Source organism: Barbus barbus, assembly GCF_936440315.1.
Source record: "Barbus barbus genome assembly, chromosome: 22".
NCBI lineage: Eukaryota > Metazoa > Chordata > Actinopteri > Cypriniformes > Cyprinidae > Barbus > Barbus barbus.
In genome coordinates this window covers 13,997,901-14,003,900 of record NC_136750.1, presented here as the reverse complement: position 1 = coordinate 14,003,900, position 6,000 = coordinate 13,997,901, and the positions used below count along the sequence as shown (strand labels likewise).

Here is a 6,000-nt window from a genome sequence, read left to right as displayed (position 1 = left end):
GATAAACAATCTGATATTCTACTGCTCTTATTCACTTTGGTGTTATGAAAGCAAAGCCCACATGACCTATCTTTGAATCTTTTGAAGCATCTGTGTAAATGTGTATCTATTCTCCATACCGTGACCCCATATATTTCCTTACATCATATACCGCTGTCTCGTATGATCCTTACTTTTGTCTTCTTTCTAATAAGCTAAGGTCAGCTTTTGGTTGGGACCAGCCATCTGGCTGAGGAAGTCCATGGCTTAATTAAGTAAGGTGTGTGATGGGAATCAGCAGTGCAATCAGCTGTGTGTGTGTCATCAGTGCAATCAGCTGTGTGTGTGTCAATGGATGATGGGAACTGTAGTCCGTGGTGAAGTGCAACAGTTAGTGTAGTGTGCAAGAGTCCATTTAGTGAGCGAGTGACCTCTGGGGGTGAGTGAACGGAGGTTCATAGACCGGATTCATGACAATATGCACACATATATGGAAATATATGTTTATGTTTAACAATCTTTTATGATATACATGTTTCATGTTTTAAAATATAGCTAGTTTACAATAGCACAAGCATGCTTGCTCATACTAGTAATGTGGGGTTTGGGTTTTGTTTCTTGTTTAGGTTTTCTGGGGCCTGTACCATGATGGTGGCTGAACAAACTCAGGGTTACAGGATTAGTTTTGAGTCGACAAAACCAAACCAGTCCAATCCGGCTTTGTTGGTACCATGAAGCTGATCATCAACTTTCTCTGTCAACTCAGGCTTTGATCCTTAAACTATGATTAATCCACACGCGCGTGCACATAAAAGAGTGACGTCGACACTGAACAACCAATCGCGTTCGATATGGATAGAGCGAGAGCTATATACTTTTCAGCGGAGGAGCAAGAGATAATTCTTCAGAAATATGAAGAATATAGAAGTATTTTTCAAGCACGCAGTAACACTGTATCTGCTGCCAAAGCAAGAGAACAATCTTGGAGGAAGACTGCTGATTGCGTTAATGCGTAGGTTAAACAATTAATGTACATTTATGTAGGCTAATCATATTAAAAATATATTAAATGCTAAAATTAAAATGTATTCGTGTTGAGATATATATATATATATATATATATATATATATATATATATATATATATATATATATATATATATATATATTGTATATGTGTGTAGATGTATGTAAAATGTGAATGTATAGGCTATTACATCCTAAGAAAGATTGATATTCATTGATTTTTAGATGCAACCCCAACTCCAAACGTTCTTGGCAGCAGATCAAGACAAAATATAAAAATATAATTCAAAGTGGTGAGTATTTACCATAACCTTTTATTATTTTTTTGAACATTTAATCACAAACACTTGTTTGCAGCAAACAGAAAAAAAATGTGAAATGAGGAAAACTGGGGGAGGGCCACCTCCTCAAGATTACACTGTGGCGGAGGAGTTGGCTCTGAGCAACAATAAGGGGCGGTCGATTATGGATGGGATTGCATGTGCTGTACAGTCTGACCCTGGTGCTGGCTCCTCTAAGCAAGTGACACTGGGTATGTGTGTACAATGCATTACTAATGTTTTAAAAAAAGTTAAATATGGCTGACTCTGTTCTGCAGTAGAGGGAAATACAGTGTCCCTGTTGAAGCCAGCACACATGCACACAGTCTCCCACATAGAGGTCAGTATGCAGCAGACAGAACACCAAACATAACCTTCTTTATAACAGTTATGCTTTACATTGGCCTTTTATTTATTAGGGTGAACCAAACGATGAAGACACTCTGTCTGTGTGTTCTGAGACCGTTGCTGAGGTGAATGCACTGAGCTTTTTATTATGGCACACATTTGAATGTCATAATTAAGTGACTGGCCCTTACACATCTCTTTTGTAGGATTTTTCACAACCTGCCCCAGAAACTGAGGCCTCTACCTCAATGGGATACAGAAGGAATGTGAACAAGGTAATGCTTTAAACCCTTGACATAATTTACAGTCAGTCCTGTGTTTGTAGAAAGTCATGCCACTTTTTGTGATTTGATCAACCTCCAGAAAACGTGTAATGATTGTTTGTGGTGGAATTGTTTCAGGTGGAAACAGACTCAGTCAGGGCCCTGTACAAAAGGAGCCTCGAACTAGACTGCACACTGAAGGAGCTGGACTGTGAGCTGAGGAGGCTCCAAATTAAAAAAAATAAATTGGAGATCAAACAGCTGGAAAAAACAGATCTCAGTATGTGAACTTTTTTTAACCAAGTAACCCTTTAGTATGAACACTATGAATGTTTATTAATGTAATTTTTCTTGCTCTCTTTCTTTCCCCCTAGCCACATGATGACCAATAAAACAGTTTGAGACATATCTGCAGTGTCAGTGTGCTTTTATTAAGTAAAATATTGTGTTGTGATTGCATCTCTGACAGCTGTGCCAGCTGGGTGGTCAAGTGTGATGGGGTCAATTTCATCAGGGAGAAGCTGGTTTTGTGGTGGTAATCGCTCCTTTCTGATAGTGGCTATATTATGCAGAATGGCACATGCAGCGACTATCTGTGATGCCCGCTCTGGTGACACTCTTAAGCGCCTAAGGCAGTTGAAACGTGCCTTTAGGATGCCAAAGGTCATCTCGATCTTGACCCTGGTTTTACTGAGGGCCACATCGAAGCGGTTTTGTGGCCCTGTCTGAGGGTCAGGATAGGGGGTTAGCAAAAACCTCTGGCATGCATAACCTCGATCTCCTACCAACAGGCCATCAAAAAGCCCTGTCATAGAACAGAAAAGGGGAAAATTGTGTAAGTTTTGCTATTAAAATTAAAACTTTAAAGTGTACTGTACCAAATTTAACTTGCCTTCCTCAAAGCGCTGACACAAAATAGACTCATGGAAAATTCGTGAGTCATGCACTGAGCCAGGCCATTTGGCATCCAAACTTGTGATCATGCATTCATGATCACAAGTCATCTGCAGATGAAATGTACAGTAAATAATTGTCCTGTTAGTTACTATTTATTTAAAGATTGATCTCAATGCAAATAAAAATCACTTCACATAGGCTATATAGTAGCCCTACCTGAACATTAAGGCTGTGAAAGGACTTTCTGTTCACATAATCTGCCTCATGTTCTCCAAAAGCTGTGGAGATTGCAACGTGTGCAGTCTATTGCTCCTATGACTCTAGGGAATCCTATCATAGGAATTAAAAATATATATTTAAAATCATTCTTAACAGGTAGCTACTGCAGACTACTGTATAATAGATTTCTAAGTGTGAAATATGCTTTTTTGAAGAAGAAAAAAAATGAGTGTGAAATGTTAAATTTGTTCATGTGATGTCACCCTATCAAGATATCTTACCGGCAATTTTATAAAAGCCCTCTTTTATGGACATGGTCGATAAATGTCCAGGGAACACAATGAAGCTATTTATGTACCCCTGAAGAACGAGGACCACCTTTCGAATGGTTCGACAGACTGTGTTTTCCCTAGATTCTCTGCATCCCCGACCGCATACAAGTATGTACCACTTGCAAAAAACCGCAACGCAATACATACCATTTGCGGTACAGTAAGGGCATGGCTTCAACGAGTCACATTTGTTATGTGCGGCTCAAGAAGTTCACAAAGATAAGACATTCCTTCCGCGGAAAATCTGTATCTTTCATACAAGTAAGCATCAGGAAAGTCAAATGGATTTTGTCTGTCCCTAAAAACTCTTTCTCTACGAAGTGCTCGTCTAACAATTTGCGCGGAGATGTCCACAGGATTTGGGAGAAAAGGTGAAGCCATTGCAACAGAGAACAGACGCTGGGAATTAGTTACGTCACCTATATGTTTCTTTGCTCATAGCTGATTGGTCAAACTTCAGTCTGAGATCTCGAATCCAGAACATAACCTGCCCCGGAGCAGGTTAGCCGTGCAGCGTAAGATACCATGGCAACGAACACCGATTAAAGCTGAGCTACTTTCATAGTACCTAAAACCTAGGGTTGGCGGAAACTAAGCTGAAACATAGCTGGCTAGCCACCTAATCCGGCTTCATGGTACAGGCCCCTGGTCTTTTATTTTGATATTTTGCCTTGTTTCATGTTCCTGCCATGTGTTCCTTACCCCTCATGTGATCATAGGTGCGTTCGACTTGAAGCACGGCTACAGACGGTGGTCAACGAGAGTAGCCGCTTGCAGTTAGGGGCGGAGTTGAAAACGGAGTCGTCAAGTCGGAAAGTGAGTAAAGGTTCAATGTAATAAGTATTGTTTTTATATATCCAAAGGGACCATACCCAACACCAGTGTGACTCGTTATTTCTAATACTAACCAATCAATGCAATTACACTTAACAATTTTCATTAGAAGTGATTCTTTTTTTTATTACTATGTTGGTTTATGTTTTAATAAACCTTTAAGATGTATGTAATATTTTGAAAGGGTGTCATCACGACAGAAACAAGTTTTAAGTAAATAAACAGAACATATTGAAAATTTGACTTGTGCAGTATGATTCATTATGTGTGTTTTTGCTACTGCAACATAAAAATAATCTATGAAGATAATAATTGTATGTACTAAATGTGGTTTTCATTACAGATAAAATAATTAGGATGTTACATATTTGTTGACTTATTTTACTATTTCTCCAGTTAGGTAAGCACATTTTAGTAAGACAAAACACCATGAACATTCATAAGTGAACACCATGAACAGGCCTACGGATAAGCCCAATTTATTTGCCTTTCTATTATGATTTATACCAGCTTATGAAAGTGATCTGAATGTTGTATTAAGTTGACATCCAGCGAGAGTTGTTGGCAGTAATCACATGCAAGTGAAGATGGATGAACCCAGCAACTAGACAATTAGTATCAATCAGAATCCATGATGACCACATTATATTAAAAGTCTGTAAGATTGACATTTGATTTATTCCATAAAAAAAATATTATCTAAATAGGTTATGCAGCTTAATACTGTAAAGGGTCTGTATGAAAAAGGTCCAAAATAAACCTATGCACAAAACCTATATAAACAAATTAACAAAAAAGTGATTGCAGTAAAAATAATTGTAATCTTTTAATAAACATGATTTACGAGATGAAGATGACATGAAAAGTTAATTTATTTTTATTTTTATTTTTTTGAAAGTCCGTATATGAGCATTAGTGGGACTGAAGTTGTCAGAATAAACAGTCTATGGAATAAACCCGAAATACACGTCGTTGTTGTCATGTGGTGAATTTGGCCAATCGTGAAACAGCTGTGTCGTCATCAGCGCTCCCGCAGTCGCTCTGGAGAAATTGCGCCGGCTGCTCTCGAAACGCTATCGCGGTACTTTGATGCCACACGTGACAGTGACGTGTCGTCGGCTCCGGTTCAAGTCGGACTAAATTTCTAACCGGCATGCACTGCTTCAAGTCAGTCGCCGATCGGACTGCTAAGTGCTGCATGAAGTCGAACGCACCTCATGTCATGTGCTACACTTGTCTGTGTGTCATGTTGTGATTGGTTGCTTTAGTCATGTGTCCTGTCTCTCATCGGGTTGGTTCTTGTCATGTGACCTATGTTGTTTGGTATGTAAGGTGTGTTCGACTTGAAGCAGCGCTCTGCAGAATGATAAGTCTATGACACCAAAGTACTGCGAGAGAGATTCGAAAGCATAAGGATCCATCTGCTCTCTTATCACTCTCGCATACCATTTTTTGGTTGTTAAAAAAGGTGCGCTTGTTCAAAACAGTTGCATTTGTTAAAAAAAAGTTGCATTCGATCCTTCACTGGCTGTGATGATTTAAATCTAGTGGGTCTGGTGTCTTGTGTTGCAAGTTCAATGACGCAGGTAGTGACAATTCTCTCTGGCCAATCAGTGATCAGCAAGGTTTACACATCACATTTTGGTAATGGTATGGCTCGCTTAGAACCTCAGCTGAGGTGGTACTGACAAAAATACCAGGTTCCAGGATTTTGTACCCAGTGGAAAACCTGGGAAAACTAGGTTGCTGCTGGAGGAGGTGTTCGTGAGACCAGGAGGGGGT

General features: G+C 39.3%; 1 pseudogene across 1 annotated transcript; it reads right to left on the bottom strand.

Moving 5' to 3' along the window:
* Positions 1 to 2,367: 2,367 nt before the first annotated feature.
* LOC306888651 (putative nuclease HARBI1) lies at positions 2,368 to 3,765 on the bottom strand (annotated as a pseudogene). The gene is made up of 4 exons: positions 3,334 to 3,765; positions 3,050 to 3,163; positions 2,829 to 2,940; positions 2,368 to 2,741 (listed from the first exon to the last, which is right to left on the bottom strand). The product of its transcript is annotated as a putative nuclease HARBI1 (transcript).
* Between the last annotated feature and the right edge of the window lie 2,235 nt (positions 3,766 to 6,000).